This window comes from Cannabis sativa, chromosome 2, assembly GCF_029168945.1.
Source record: "Cannabis sativa cultivar Pink pepper isolate KNU-18-1 chromosome 2, ASM2916894v1, whole genome shotgun sequence".
Lineage (NCBI taxonomy): Eukaryota > Viridiplantae > Streptophyta > Magnoliopsida > Rosales > Cannabaceae > Cannabis > Cannabis sativa.
Window position 1 is genome coordinate 60,606,720 of NC_083602.1, and position 17,775 is coordinate 60,624,494.

Below are 17,775 nucleotides of genomic sequence, written 5' to 3' on the forward strand. Positions count from 1 at the left end.
TGAAAGTTTCACCTTAAAAAGAACGTTACTAAAAAAATTAAATACATAATCGTTGTGGCATCATTTTCGGGTGTTGTTGTTAACATATAATTAAGTAAACATAATAACAGAAAAATACATAAAAATTGATTAATGTAAGTGCTAACTTCTAATACTGAATTTTCATAGCAGTTAGAAACTAATTAATAAATGATGTCTAAAAGCCTAGAAATCTGATCCCACAAAGCACAAACAACACATTTCCTTACTAACTTTACTATGAACAAAGCTCTCTCTCTTCTCCCACTCCAATAGTCTGCGGGGAGGACACCATTAGCAATAATATTAACTATTCACACTAATTATTTTGCAAAACACTTGGATATGAATGATGAATCTCTCTCTATACTTTGATTAAACTTTCTCTAAAGACATGTATCTACACTTTTGCCATATTTGTATGTACAAACGACCGAAGGTTTAAATTGTAGTTATATTTAAAAATAGTTTTGGTTTTGGTGGAGAATTAATGAAATAACTAAGATCGTTTTATTTTTTTTGGTAAATGGTTAATTGAAGTATTAATAACAATCTACTCGTTTGACTAGTTAGTGACTTGAGATGATGAGTAGATGCAGTTAGACAGACTGGTCGTTGTGTTATTAAAAAAACATCTCTCCACATTTATTATATCTATAAATATCTAATTTACCAAATTATATATATATTTATTTAAAAATATATACTTTTCACTACTTACATCATAATATATATTCATTAATCTATAAGTTTTCGACACAAAAATTTCAATCCGGACTAGATTTTCTATTCTTTTTACTTTTTTTTTCTTATTTCTAATTTAACTTTATTTATAGAATTTTCGACGATTTTACACAGTCGTATATAGACTTCCCGACGGTCTATAAAACTATCGCCTATACGAGTATCGCGAATACTAGGTAAAATATGCAACGGTAGAGAAATATCGGAGAAAAGAATTCTCGACGGTTTCACTACTACAAACTGTTTTTTCAACCCATTTTATAATAAGGGAAGCTAAATGTATGATAATACCCGCCTGGTTCAAAATTGACATTTAGAGCCAGTATTTTTAGTAAAAAATATAGGTATAAAAATTAACTATACCATTTAAAGACGATTGGGGATGGAAAACTATTCAGCATTATTTATTACACTTATGGCATCGGTTATTAGGAAACAACCGATGCTACAAGTGCACATTTTATTGAAACTTTTACATCTATGTCGTCGGTTATTTCCTAATAACCGACGCCATAAGGTATATAAATACAACCCTCAAACTTCATCTTCCTCATTTCGTCTTCTTCTTCACCACGATAATCAGCCACCCGCCATAGCAGAAGCTAAAAACACACGAAACCCTCGCAAACCACCTTCTAAAACTCTCATATCTCACTCATTATTGTACCATTTACTCCTTTTTTCTTTTAAAATCTTTTATTTTTAATACCTAAATCTATATACAAAAAAAGTTAAGTTTTTTTTCCCTCTATCACTGTAACCGAACCTATTAAAAAAACGTGGTGGTATAACTTCGACCACCGATTATGGTGCAGAAAACGTTGAATCTCAACGTCCATTAAGGTATAAATATAATTTTTACATTTTATTAATTTACATTGCTTTGTTTTTGTTTTTGTAAATTCTTTTTGGGATTTTTCCATTTTTTTAGCATTATGTCGTTATGTGTGCATAATGGTTGGATTTTTGTTGCAATTGGTTGCCGGATTACGCTTATAAGGTAAATATTTATTAACTTGATATATAATATATATATATGTATATTTTGTATTTTATTGAATATATGTGTTTATATATATATATGTATTGTGTGTATATATATTATGTATATATTATTTATATAAATTTTGTAATTATATTGTATATATTCTATGTAATATATATGTATGTATATATATTTAATGTAAATGAAAATGAGATAGGAGAGATTTAATTAGTTAAGAAATAAAATTGTGTTAGTATGAGATATAATTTATTATATATGTACGTATATGTGATTTTTTTAAAAAAAAATTAATCTATATACTTTATTAACCAGTAACTTGTTACTTTTTTTTAATAACTAGTAAGTAATTAAATAATTAAAATTTTAATTTTGTTGTATTTCATTATATTGTAGGTTGTGAGCTAATTTTTAAGGTTTGGAAGAATTTGGTGTTGATCGGATTTTAAGTTGTTATAGGTATATTCATTCACTAACTTTTTGTTATTATAATTAATTATCAATGTATGGTTAATGGAGTTTGAATATCTTAAATATTCATCCGTAGTGAAGTATGTTCTGTGATATATTGTACTACGGTCAGATGAGTGTAATAATATGCATGTTAGTTGAGTTTGAATATCTTAAATATTCAACCATAGTGAAGTAAGTTCTGCGAATACATCTATAGCGGTCGGATAGGTGGATAAATTTTGTATTGTTAATGCTATTTTGTTTGTTCTGTATTGTTTTATTTTTTTTGTTTGTTTGTTATTTTAGGTATTTTTAAAAAAATTTGGAACGTCCAATTACAGTCGTTATGCTGTCGAAATTTCAATAAAATTAGGATAAATTTTACTAAAAAAACATAAATATTGAAGGAAATACACAAATAACTAATTAATTACTAGCTAGTTGTAAGAAATTAGATGATATAACACAAATAATTATATACACATTTATATAAACTTTACAATTATAAATGACAAACTCAATAAATAAATAGATTCACTTTAGGAAAAATCATTCCATTCCCGGATCTATTTCAATCAAGTAAACACTACCCTAGTTAGTTAATTACAACTTATACAACTTAATAACATGAACTAAAGTAAAATAAGAATTATAGTAATATATAAATTAATATGAATTGATTGTTAGAAATCTAGTTAGTTACATTATGTAAGTAGTAACTAGTTATAATTAGTTACTAAATATTGAAATTTTTTTGTTAGAATTTTTGTTATCGATAAATCATGGATGCGTGAGGAGAGAGACACCCAGTGATTTCAAGCAGGGTTCGATGCAAAGTTTTCCCTAAGGGTCATGGCAATGAGAACTGGACTAACAGTAATAAGTCCATTCTAGAAAGACTTGAATCTCAAATCAGTATACACCATTCAAGAGCTTCTAGATAGAGCTGGCAGATTCATCAAGCTTGAGGAAGCTGTCAAGAAGGTTATAGGTGTTCCTCAACCAGAAGCAACCGATTACACTTCTTATCTATTTTTAAAGTCTTGAATAAACATTGACCAAGAATGTGAAGAAAAATCAACAACTAATGCCTCCACTGAAATAGACTCCTCTTTTGTTCCCTAAGATGAACTCGAGCAGGAAAGATAGTGATGACGAGTCCCCTACTATTACTAAAGAAGATCTCAAGCAAGAAAGTAGTGATGAAGAATCTCACCCTACTTCCCAAGATGACTCACAAGAAGATGAATTGACAAAGATTCTCCCTCTGTTCCAAACAATTATCAAGAACATATGGAAACAACATTGAAGGTGTGTCTTCTAAGTCTTCTAAAGATAGTGACCAAGAAAGCGACACTGAAGACTCCTAATGAGGGAGGGAGGGACCTTATATCATCACAGAAGTGTTTGAACTCAGAATAAATAGGTTGGAGTTTGCTATGATTGCTGCTTGAATCCAATGTCGGTACCAAGGTGCTAGAATAGGGAGCATCTGAGACGATAATAAAGCAACTGTTCCTTAAACAGTTCGCTTCACAGTGAGATTCACTTTACCTTTTGCAAGTGAATTAATCGCCTCCTAAGCCAACAAGATGAGATAAAGACATTTTAGGAGGTCCATCATTAAAGTATGGCCCTGTAACACCCTAACTATCTTAGGCGTATTACGTGATTTTTAAACGTACTGTGCAGCTCGTTGCTAATCAACGAGGTTTATGGAAAAACGTGATTAATTAAAATTTTGCTTTTTGATTAAACTTGTAAAACATATTACAAAAGACTCGGGATCCCGATTATAAAAATATTTACAAAAAGTTTAACTGTTTAACTATTACATCAAAATAAAAGTCGTCTAACGACAGTTACAAAAATCTCAGCCTTGCTGTCCCGAGGATCGTACGCTCCAGGCCTAACCGCCCCGACATGTACAATCTCATAAGCTCGCTCACGGTCCATCAGCTACAGCCTTGCCTTTACCTACACATGAACATAAGCGCGAGTCGACGGACTCGATGAAAAGCATAAAAATATCATACATAAACTGACTGCCGTGTCCAACACGATGCGAGTCCCGCTCTTGCCATGTCCAACATGGTGCGAGCCACTTCTTGCCATGTCCAACATGGTGCGAGTTTTGAACGTTCGGGGGACGGTACTATTGACAAGTATCCTCTGATCGGTCGAGCCGGTCATACTCCATTCTTGGTCATACTCCAGCCTGTACCGACGGGATAGGTCAATAGCACGGAACCACCAACCAAGTGTCAGCCTGATCGGTCGAACCGGTCATACTCCGGCTGCTGGTCATACTCCAGCCTGTATCGACGTGACAGGGTTGGATGGTTCGAAGCCTAAATACATAACTAATGTAATCTAGCAGGCTTCCTACATGCACACTAAACATGTAATCTACATATGCATACTGTTATACTAATCTTACCTGGATTCCGATTTCAGGTGTGCCGGTCAACCTGACTGGAACTGAAGCTGAGCGGCGGATTACTGGCTCCTAAACCATAAAAATCACAACGCTATGAGTGACACGCTAAATCACTTCCTGGGGACTAAAACTAGGAACTAAAAGTTTCCCTATCGATAAAAAGCATGGCAATACCCCTAAAAACATAAAAACGAGGAAAACTAGGGTTCGGAAAAATTCCCCAACCGGTAGACCGGTTGCCCAACCGAATTAGGTTCTGGGAATTACTGGACACCCATCCGGAATTCCGGTTGCACAACCGGAATTCCGGTTCCTCGCAGGAATTTTTCAAAAATTCCTAACTTGATCAATTCTAACCCAAATCAATCCAAACCTTCCAGACCTGTTCTATATACCCCAAATAACCATTCAAAGGCAACGAATTCACCCAGAACTCACAGAGACAAAATTCACCATTAAAGACCAAGCTTTGAGTTCCAAAACTCAAACTTGGTTAAATCCACTAACATGCATCCAAACCTAATTAATTCTACTCAAATATGCTTGAAATAGCTTCTGAAATCAAACAAAAACCTCAACAATAACCCAGCAACAGATTCAATCAATATTCTTTGAAAATCATATTTTGAGCTAAAACTTCCAACTTTGAGCAAAGCAATTTAACACTCATTACTAACAACCTAATTAATCACAATTCAACATACTTCAATCTCAGAAACCACAACAACATTTCAGCAGCAACAACCACAAAGACTCAAGCATGCAATAACCATTTTCATCATAAATTTCAAGAAAACAAAGTAAGAAACTAAAGCCAAGAAATACCTCAACAAATTCACTTTGATCTTGCTAAAATAACTTGAATTCAATCAAAGAAATCCAGCCCTAGCTGCTCCCCAAGCTTGGCCGAAAATGAGAGGAAAAGAGAGAGAGTTTTCTTTTGAAATTTCTATTTTCTAACTTAGCATATTTTTTGTGAAAAATGAATAAAGTTAAGTAATATAAACCAATTCCATTTCAGCCAAATATACAATGAAATAAACATTTTAATTTTCAAATAATCAAGTCACTAAAAGACAAAAAGTCATTGGGGCAAAAAGACCATTTTGCCCCTCCACCATAAAATCACAAAAATCATACTAAAGGGGTATTTTTGGGAAATTCTGAATTCCCGGCCACTCCCGACATTCCCAATGTCTAAACCCGTCCCCCAATTACCAACATACTAAGTTGTGATTTCTACTGAGCCAAACGCCGAGTTCCAAAATACCGGACACCGGAAATGCGAAATATAAAAACTACTGACGACATAATCATGCATTTCTGAATTCCATAAATAACAGTAATAAATTATTTAAATAGCTATAAATAATTTCATAATTAAACATAAACAACTGCTAATTCCCAAATTAACTAAGCGGGCTTTACAACTTTTCCCCCCCTTAAAAGGATTTCGTCCCCGAAATCTAACCTGAATAACTCTGGATATTGAGCTCTCATATCAGACTCTAGCTCCCAGGTGGCTTCCTCCACCTTGCTGTTTCTCCAGAGAACCTTGACCAATGCTATGGTCTTATTCCGAAGGACTTTATCCTTTCTATCCAGGATCTGCACTGGCTGCTCCTCATATGACATGTCTGGCTGAAGCTGAAGACTCTCATAACTGAGTATATGAGAGGGGTCTGAAACGTATTTTCTCAACATTGAGACATGGAATACGTTGTGCACTGCTGATAAGGCTGGAGGCAATGCTAACCGATATGCCACTTGACCTATCTTCTCGAGAATCTCGAAAGGTCCAATAAATCTAGGGCATAACTTGCCTCTTTTCCCGAAACGTTTAATCCCCTTCATCGGAGATACTCGCAAAAACACATGGTCCCCTACTCGGAACTCAACATCTCTACGTTTCGGATCTGCGTAACTCTTCTGTCTGCTCTGTGAGGCAAGCATTCTAGCTTTTATCTTTTCTATTGCCTCATTGGTCCGCTGAACTGACTCTGGACCTAGGTATTTCCTCTCCCCTGTCTCATCCCAGTGGATAGGGGATCTACATTTCCTACCGTACAACAGTTCATAGGGTGCCATCCCTATCGTACTACGATAAGCATTGTTGTATGAAAATTCTATTAACGGTAGATATTCACTCCATGAACCCTCAAAGTCCATAACACAGGCTCTCAACAGATCCTCCCATATCTGAATTGTCCTTTCGGACTGACCATCTGTCTGAGGATGAAATCTTTATCTTGAATTTCAGCTTCGTACCCATTGCCCGTTGCAAACTTTGCCAAAATTTGGAGGTGAACTTCGGATCCCTGTCCGAAACTATAGACTTCGGCACCCCGTGAAGTCTCACTATCTCTCTGACGTACAGTTCTGCCAACTGATCCACTGAAAATGTTGTTCTAACCGGCAGAAAATGAGCAGATTTCGTAAATTGATCCACCACTACCCAGATGGAATCATACATACCCGTGGTCCTAGGTAACCCGACCACAAAATCCATCGTAATATCTTCCCATTTCCATTCTGGTAGGGTTAGAGGCTGCAACAACCCTGCTGGTCTCTGATGTTCAGCCTTGATCTGCTGACAAGTGAGGCATCTCGATACGAATTCTACCAAATTCTTCTTCATACCGTTCCACCAGAAGTACGGTTTCAAATCTTGGTACATCTTGGTGGTGCTGGGATGCAGAGAATACGGGGTAGAATGAGCCTCCTCAAAGATCTCATTTCTCAGTTCTACACTGTTCGGAACACAAACCCTGGCTTTATACAAAAGCATTCCACTATCTGACACTTTGAAAAGTCTTTGGCTTGACCGGCCAATACCTCATCTCGGATCTTCACTAACTCACGGATCTCATCATCCGAGCGACCTTTATTCTTTCCAACGGATCGGATTGCGGCGTTAAGTTGTGAAGCTGACCTACCACAAACTCAATGCTGGATCTAACCATATCCTCTGCTAGCTGAGGTGAGATCTGAACCATGCTAGCTACTTGCCAGGGACCCTTTCTGCTCAGGGCATCGGCCACTACATTGGCTTTTCCGGGATGATAAAGGATCTCACAATCATAATCCTTCACTAATTCCAACCAACGCCTTTGTCTCATGTTCAAATCTTTCTGAGTAAAGAAATACTTGAGACTTTTATGGTCGGTATAGATCTCACACTTCTCCCCGTAAAGGTAATGCCGCCAAATCTTCAGTGCAAAAACCACTGCGGCTAATTCTAAATCATGAGTCGGGTATCGCTGTTCATAATCCTTTAACTGACGGGAGGCATAAGCGATAACCCGATCGGCTTGCATCAATACGCACCCCAAACCCTGTTTGGATGCGTCACGATGAACTACGAACTTCTCCTTGTCCGAAGGCAAAGCTAGTACCGGAGCAGTAATCAACCTCTGTTTCAGCTCCTGAAAACTAGCTTCGCATTTATCTGACCAGATAAACCGCTGATTCTTCTTTGTAAGCTCGGTTAGGGGCATTGAAATTTTGGAGAACCCCTCCACGAACCTACGGTAATACCCAGCTAATCCCAAGAAGCTTCTGATCTCTGTCACTGTCTTCGGTCTCGGCCAATCCCTGACGGATTCAATCTTCCCGGGATCCACCTTGATCCCATCTTTACTCACAATGTGCCCTAGGAAGGACACCTGAGACAACCAGAACTCACATTTCTTGAACTTGGCGTAGAGCTTATGTTCTCGAAGTCGTTGCAGTACCATCTGAAGATGTAGCTCATGCTCCTCTTCTGATTGAGAGTACACGAGGATGTCGTCGATAAACACAATCACACAGATATCGAGAAAATCCTTGAATACTCTATTCATCAGGTCCATGAATGCTGCAGGAGCATTGGTTAGTCCGAATGACATAACCAGAAACTCGTAGTGTCCATACCTAGTGCGGAAAGCCGTCTTTGGAATGTCCTCCTCTCGGATTCTCAACTGATGATAACCCGAACGGAGGTCAATCTTAGAAAAGACCGTCTTCCCCTGAAGCTGATCGAACAAGTCATCGATCCTAGGTAATGGATATTTATTCTTCACCGTCAGCTTGTTCAACTCTCTGTAGTCGATGCACATCCTCATAGATCCGTCCTTCTTCTTGACGAACAAAGCGGGGCTCCCCGGGGTGACACCTTTGGGCCGAATGAACCCTATGTCAAGCAACCCTTGGAGCTGAATCTTTAATTCCTTAAGTTCAGCTGGAGCCATCCTATACGGGGCTTTGGAAACCGGATCCACCCCTGGTGCCAAGTCAATCACGAAATCGATCTCCCGCTGAGGTGGTAACCCTGGAAGTTCTTCGGGGAAGACGTCCAAGAATTCCCGAACCACTCTGATGTCCTCTGGCCGAATGGTATCTGGCCGAGTGGTGTCCACCACCACGGCCAGAAACCCTAAGCACCCACCGTGCAATAATTCTCTCGCTGACATAGCCGAGATCACCGGGATCCGAGATCCACGAGCCGAACCCACAAATACAAACGGTTCTTCACTTTCCGGTTGGAAGACCACCATCTTCCTCTTACAGTCAATGCTCGCCGAATATTTAGATAGGAAATCCATTCCTAAAATAATATCGAATTCGACTAAGCTCATCTCTATCAGATCAGCGCTTAACTCTCTACCATCTATCCTGATCGGCATAGACCTAATCCACCTATTGGAGATAACCAATTCTCCGCCAGGTAACAGGGTTCCAAACCCTAATTCATATCTATCAAAGGGTCTATCCAACTTACTAAAGACTCTGGCCGCCACATAAGAATGTGTAGCCCCAGAATCAAACAGCACTGAATAAAGCGAGTTGTTAATGAAAAGGCGACTGTGACTGCGATGGGTGGCATCTGCATCGGCTGCGTGATGGCGAACACCACAGGCTGGAGTGGGTATCGGCCATTTGGAGCTCGCGGTGCCTCGAGTCGGAGCCGGGGACATTCCCTCTTGAAGTGTCCGGGCATGCCACAATGAAAGCATCCCCGACCTTTGCATTCGCCCCGATGGTGCCTCTTGCGGCTAGGGCACTCGGGATAGGAGAATCGGGTCTCGGTACCACCGGGACGACTCCCTGCGTTCGGTTCCCCCGAACCTCTTGTTCGACTCGAGCCACCGAAGCGGCGGGTGCCCTCTTCCTCGATCAATGGCCGAACCACTACTCCCCCTGCTATAGCTTTGATGCGGGGAGGGGTAGGAGCTCCGCCACTAACGAGATCTTGGCGGATTCGACATGCACCCCACTGCGCCCTCAGCTTCGCAGTGCCTTCTCCACCATCTGAGCATAGGTGGTGCTGTCGTCCGTGGTGATCATCAGGTCATGCCTGATCTTGGGATTCAACCCGTCCAGATACTTCTCCTTCTTGCTGAAGTCGGTCGGCACAATTCCCGAGGCTAACCTCGCCAACCGGTCAAACTGAGTAGTATACTCAGTGACGCTCATGTTCTCCCGCTGGGTCAGGTGAACGAACTCTTTCCTCTTGGCGCTCCTGACCGCCTCATTGTAATACTTTGCGTTGAAGAGTTCTTGGAACCTTTCCCAAGTCATGGTGGTGACGTCATGGATCTGAGACACCATGTCCCACCATACCAGGGCGTCCTCCTGGAACTGAAACGTGGCGCACACCACTCTGTCGTTACCGGTGACACCCATGAAATTCAGGATTCTGGTAATCACCGTCGGCCAGCGTTCGGCTTTCATTACATCCAGGACCTCCCAGAAAGCCGGAGGTGCTTGCTTCGGAACCGCTCATACGGAGGTTCCAATCTATGGGCCGCCACCACTATCTCGGCACAGGCGGCGGGGGCGGGTGCCACTTTGGAACTATGGGCACGAGGCTGCGGGGAGCACCTGCTGTCTCGGCCTGCGAATCTCGAGGTCTTGCTCTTCGATCCGGGCTTGCATCTCCGCAAACCGCAACTCCCAATTCGGGGGCTCCACGATCGGCTGGGGAGCACAGGCGCCTGTGGCGGGTTCTCATCACCCCGGCCACGAGCCCGCCTCGGGGACCTCTGCTCGGCCCCTAGCGAGGTGGGGGAACCGAGCTCCACGTCCCCGATTCCGACCTACGGAGTTGCCACGACTCCTGGTAGTCCGCCTGGCGTCCATCTAGTTAGAACCGCCTGCGAAACCAAGAGTTGGCATATCAGGTCCTATTCAAGGCGAGCTTACTAATGCCGCTTAATTTGGAAATTAGAAATGAAACATGCGCCTATTCTACTATCAGGCTACTAACATGCTTCCTAACAGGCTTTTCTTTTTCATAACTGAATAAAATAAACTACTAAAGCAATAAAGGCTTACTGAACCGTGAATCGAGCTAACTGCTGATGATGATTGTACATGTCGTGACGATCTTCAGAAGACAACACAGCGGCTACGATACCAAATTCTAACACCCTAACTATCTTAGGCGTATTACGTGATTTTTAAACGTACTGTGCAGCTCGTTGCTAATCAACGAGGTTTATGGAAAAACGTGATTAATTAAAATTTTGCTTTTTGATTAAACTTGTAAAACATATTACAAAACACTCGGGATCCCGATTATAAAAATATTTACAAAAAGTTTAACTGTTTAACTATTACATCAAAATAAAAGTCGTCTAACGACGATTTACAAAAATCTCGGCCTTCTTTGTCCCGAGGATCGTACGCTCCAGGCCTAACCGCCCCGACATGTAAAATCTCATAAGCTCGCTCACGGTCCATCAGCTACAGCCTTGCCTTTACCTACACATGAACATAAACTGTGAGTCGACAGACTCAGTAAGAAAAGCATAAAAATATCATACATAAACTGACTGTCGTGTCCAACACGATACTGAGTCCCGCTACTGCCATGTCCAACATGGTACTGAGCCACTATTGCCATGTCCAACATGGTACTGAGTTTTGAACGTTCAGGGGACGGTACTATTGACAAGTATCCTCCTGATCGGTCGAACCGGTCATACTCCCGCCGCTGGTCATACTCCGGCCTGTCACTCGACGGGATAGGTCAATAGCACGGAACCACCAACCAAGTGTCGGCTGATCGGTCGAGCCGGTCATACTCCGCTGCGGGTCATACTCCGGCACATGTCGACGTGACGGGGTTGGATGGTTCGAAGCCTAAATACATAACTAATGTAATCTAGCGGGCTTCCTACATGCACGCTAAACATGTAATCTACATATGCATACGTTATACTAATCTTACGGATTCCGATTTCGGGTGTGCCGGTCAACCGACCGGCCGAAGCTGAGCGGCGGATTACTGGCTCCTAAACCATAAAAATCACAACGCTATGAGTGACACGCTAAATCACTTCCTGGGGACTAAAACTAGGAACTAAAAGTTTCCCTATCGATAAAAAGCATGGCAATACCCCTAAAAACATAAAAACGAGGAAAACTAGGGTTCGGAAAAATTCCCCAACCGGTAGACCGGTTGCCCAACCGGAATTCCGGTTCTGGGAATTACTGGACACCCATCCGGAATTCCGGTTGCACAACCGGAATTCCGGTTCCTCAGAATTTTTCAAAAATTCCTAACTTGATCAATTCTAACCCAAATCAATCCAAACCTTCCGGACACATTCTATATACCCCAAATAACCATTCAAAGGCAACAAATTCACCCAGAACTCACAGAGACAAAATTCACCATTAAAGACCAAGCTTTGAGTTCCAAAACTCAAACTTGGTTAAATCCACTAACATGCATCCAAACCTAATTAATTCTACTCAAATATGCTTGAAATAGCTTCTGAAATCAAACAAAAACCTCAACAATAACCCGGCCATGATTCAATCAATATTCTTTGAAAATCATATTTTGAGCTAAAACTTCCAACTTTGAGCAAAGCAATTTAACACTCATTACTAACAACCTAATTAATCACAATTCAACATACTTCAATCTCAGAAACCACAACAACATTTCAGCAGCAACAACCACAAAGACTCAAGCATGCAATAACCATTTTCATCATAAATTTCAAGAAAACAAAGTAAGAAACTAAAGCCAAGAAATACCTCAACAAATTCACTTTGATCTTGCTAAAATAACTTGAATTCAATCAAAGAAATCCAGCCCTAGCTGCTCCCCAAGCTTGGCCGAAAATGAGAGGAAAAGAGAGAGAGTTTTCTTTTGAAATTTATATTTTCTAACTTAGCATATTTTTTGTGAAAAATGAATAAAGTTAAGTAATATAAACCAATTCCATTTCAGCCAAATATACAATGAAATAAACATTTTAATTTTCAAATAATCAAGTCACTAAAAGACAAAAAGTCATTGGGGCAAAAAGACCATTTTGCCCCTCCACCATAAAATCACAAAAATCATACTAAAGGGGTATTTTTGGGAAATTCTGAATTCCCGGCCACTCCCGACATTCCCAATGTCTAAACCCGTCCCCCAATTACCAACATACTAAGTTGTGATTTCTACTGAGCCAAACGCCGAGTTCCAAAATACCGGACACCGGAAATGCGAAATATAAAAACTACTGACGACATAATCATGCATTTCTGAATTCCATAAATAACAGTAATAAATTATTTAAATAGCTATAAATAATTTCATAATTAAACATAAACAACTGCTAATTCCCAAATTAACTAAGCGGGCTTTACAGGCCCCTACACTATTATTGGAACAGGGCATTAGTGTAGTGGGGATCACTTCAGTTAAGCTTTGATTAAAAACAAAAGTCTACAACTACTACTTCTTGTTCTTTCAGCTTAGCTCACGATGATGTAATTTAATTTAATATCTAATGAATAAAAGCGTTGAGTAAAGCTTGTTAATACTTCATTGTTATTAATCAATTGCAACTCACAGACTTGACAACTCTCTCAAGTGTTGAACAATGCTTGTAGAATAGGTCTTAAGGTAACTCCAAATAAGTGGACGAGTGCTCACATATGTAAAAACTTCCTAAGACCCATGATCAAGAAAGCCCAATAGGATTTGGATCAAGAAAGCCCAATGGGATTCGGTATGATAAGTGACCAATGAAGTCATTTATTTGATCACTCGTGGGGAAAATAAGAGATTGTACATGGGAGTTTTGCACGTTACATGAGCATTCACAAAAATTATGGCACACGAGCCATGTATGTCACATACACCTTGGTATAAGAGAGCCAGGAGTTGAAGTGGCATTTTGCACACCTGAGTTAGTATGTCTATGGTTTAATGATATGTTGATGTTATCTCTAGTAACTGAATTTCTTAATCCTAAAGTGTTAGTGCGAGTGCTGGTAAGTTCATTTAGTTAAAAGACCACAGATATAGACTATTTGCACACTAGAGTTAAGTATTGTTATGATATACACGCTCCAGGTCTGACAAGAATATAACCACTGAGTTTATAAATCTAAAGTGCTAGTGCAAGTGTTCCTCCTCGAATCACAAAAATCAAAACCAAAATAAAAGCATCATCAATTATAAAAAGCTCTCTGAAAGCAAGACGCTGCATCTAGAAGAGATTTTCTAATTGAATGTAGGAAATCCTGTGGGAGTGGGACGCTGCCCCAGTTGTGATATTCTTTCAGTGGCTAAGCCCCTCTTATGTATGGGATGTTGTACATAGCAAGGGTTTAGTTATAGATATTTATTTATTCAAATAATATGATTTAGTTAATGGAATTTAACTACTGTAAATAGAAGCTTGATTTGAGAAATCCGAAGATGCTTTTACACAACATTATTTTTGAAATATAGAGGAGAAAAGGAAAATAGTTTTTCTCTTAAAATTGTTCTTGCTCATGTATTGAGAACTCAACAAGAACATCATTATATACTTTATCCTAATAGCCCACACTATTCCTTGTGTGTGGTGGATCGATTTAGAAGACACTGGTGTTTGTTCAATTACATCAACCATATCATCTGGAGTTAAGGATACAATATGCGAGAAGTTTCGAGGATACCCTGATAGTCTACAAGAGGTATATGTTCTAAACTTATTATTTCATATTTTTATTTAATGTACACACATCTAAATATCTATTGAGCTATGGTACAATGATAATCAGATAATATGAAACTCTTCCACTGCGTACCTAATTTAGTACCATAAAACCAACTACAGGCCCCATTGGGGATGTCAAAATGTAGGAACCAAATAGATATGCCCCATCCTCAGATGTTGGTACCGAAGGTTAGTTGTGTGATGAGATGAATTTGGGAGGTTCTGGTTATGCCTCCAATGTTTCTTTTGGTGTTTACAATGCTCAGCATCTTTTCCGAGATTCAATTGGCTCGACCAAAGATTTTCCTCAACTGTCTTTCAGTCTTGATGAGTTATCGTGGTCTCAATCTTAAATGAGCCAATTCTCCAAGGGATACAACAGGTGCCTCGGAGAGTACACTCCTTCTTAATGGAATTGGTTGTATAACTCTTCAACAGAAGATTACTAGGAGGCAGCTTTCAAATGCAGCATATGGGTTAGTTTACATTGTCATTGTGTTTTAATATTTTGCTAAAGATTTATTGACTTTAGATTTTTTTTGTAGGCTTTTGTCTTGCAGCATTATAACCCAAGCTCTAGTTCATCTGTTGAGTGGGATCTTTCTTGCCTTTAAAAAGTTCTAAATGACTTTGTCGAGTCTAATAACACGACCCACTCTATGCGTAGGTTGATCATCTCCAAGCTGAGTTGAAGGAGAGCCAATCCCTTGTGTCAAGTCTTACTCAGCAACTTAAAGAATCTCTCTCCATTCGTGAGAAGTATTTTGCAAATTTGCAAATCTAACAAGAGAAACTCCAGGCACAGATTAGCAAACTATGTGTCCATTTCCTCATCTTAAAGACAAAGATCAAGAGGAAGAGGAAGAAAAGATTGAGCGCCCACTATACGGTGTTTAGGTGAAGAATCTTGGGGTCAATTACAACATCTTGGGCCCCTTTGCAATTCATATCGTTGAGGTTTTCAAGGCTGAATGTGGTGAAAAGAGTGTAGCATGCCAAGGCAAGCATCGTCGGAATGCTAGCCTGTCGGGAAATGGCACCTAGCAGCCTCTTTTTCGTGTGGATGCATTGTGTAGAGAGGCTTCAAAATTTTCTTTAATTTATGCTTTTGAACTCTTAGATGACTGTAAGACTTTATTTTTACTTGTCCATTTTACACTTGGGAGCTAGTCTTGGTCAAGTGGTTCTTCCTACTATGGTGAGTAGATTTTTTTGCTTTGCTTCTTATGTATCTTTAGTTTTAAAAATTGAAGCTGGCCGAGTGACTCTTGGGATCACTCTTTGGCCAAATGACTTTTCCCACTATGATAAGCGGATTTTGATTTGAGAGAACTATTTGAGTGGTCTCATCCTTTTACTTGGATGTGAGGGAGCCTATTGTTACTTTAACATGCTTCAACCTCTTAATTGGAACTTTCACCATTGCATGCGCTTGCGAACGTTTGCTTATGCTTGAGAGGCATCCCTCTCTTTCTAGTATAATGCCATGAGTGTTTCCTTTTAAAACCTCTTTCGGCCATATAATCCTTCTAAGGAGAAGTATATTTATTTCATCATCTAAGTGTAGCTAATCCTTGTTGACTTAAAAGAAATTTACTTCTCCTCCTTCTCCCCCAAGTGTGTAGCGTCATTCATGACGCTGTACACTTAAGTTTTGTTTTCTAGTTCCTTTTCTTCTCTTTTTCTAAGGAAGATAATATTAATATTATTAGATATCACAATTTAAAAAAAAAAAAAATCTCTCGATTAGGGAGAGAAAAGCAGTTGGGATCGATGATAACTTTTGAAAAATGATCCTTGCACAAAGTATATAAGAACGATATAGTTCAAAATGATATATATCAACTGTAAATCAATATTATTCAAAGTTGAGTTAGAATGAGTTGAAAATGCCTGAAGCGTAAATGAACAATGTAGAAATTATTAGTAAATGTTCATTTGATGATGTTGTAAAATCTAGAGGTACTCATGAAGATACCTTAATGTTATAAAGTATTGATGATAATCGTGATGGAAACGGTACTCTAGAAGAGACTCCCAAAAGAAGTTAGACATAACACATTTGATCGTAATTATTGAATCCCTGAAGTGGTTCTATATAGGTACCTATAAATGATAAACATATTTGAAAAATATATAATTTCAAGAGATCTCTATAAATTATGTCAATATGGGAGGAAATTATCATATAATGAAATTTTTATCGACAATAGATGTTGAATGTTTGTATATGCAATAAACTAACATGATATAGCAAAGATCGTGGTATTAGATTTGTTGAGAATTATCGACATACATTTTATTTTTGACCAAAATATTATGACGCAGTCCAGGCAAGTTTACTAGCATAAAGTGAGTAAGACTGGTAGGGTGTGCAAATAAATATTTATAATGAGAAATTTACATATATGTATTTGTACATAATGAATTGTTGTACAAAGTTTGCATAGACATGAGATTGATTGAAGTAAGGCTTAAATATTGAGAAAATATAATCATCATTTGATTATAGCCTAGAATATATTTTATGAGGATTTATAAGTGTCACATAAATGTTGCAACAAAAAGTTATTTATTTGGAGCTCCTAATATAGTGAGAATTTGAAATAAGTCTTATCTAAAAATTCTAGAAGAATTTAATACATGTCTTAAGTGATATAAATTCAAAGTCGCACACACTATATGACAAAGATCTTTGTATGAAATAAAGACATGTAAGTAAATTATTGTTTGAAAAATACGTATGGTTGTCTATGCAGTACAAATTCGTAAATTATACGTTGTGATAGACTCTTAAAGAGTTTTTGATTAATTGAAGGACAAACTTTTATTTCTTTTGTATATCGAGAAATATTAAATGTATAAAATTTGTTTATTAGTAGAGAAGTCTTGAAGTACTTCACATGCATCAAGAATTATAGATATATGATCATTTGATATGGAAATTAAGATCATAAAACAATAATGGAACAAAAATATGGTCTTGGAGTACCATCATTGTCACAAATAAAAATTTATATTATCATTAATGTGTTATGTTCATATCTACTTGAAATGTTAAATTTTAGTATGAACAAAATTGTATACACACATGAATGATACAATTAGTTGGATAAAGATTAATGTTCCACGAACCCCTC

General features: G+C 38.5%; 1 long non-coding RNA gene across 2 annotated transcripts; it reads left to right on the top strand.

The window, feature by feature from the left end:
• Window positions 1–2,159: 2,159 nt before the first annotated feature.
• LOC133035053 (uncharacterized) lies at window positions 2,160–15,967 on the top strand. Of its 2 annotated transcripts, XR_009686335.1 has the most exons (3): window positions 2,160–2,224; window positions 14,515–15,111; window positions 15,181–15,967. It is a non-coding gene; the product is annotated as an uncharacterized LOC133035053 (long non-coding RNA). The 2 variants fall into 2 exon arrangements; XR_009686334.1 differs by lacking the exon at window positions 2,160–2,224 and having other exon boundaries at window positions 14,232–15,111.
• Window positions 15,968–17,775: the final 1,808 nt, after the last annotated feature.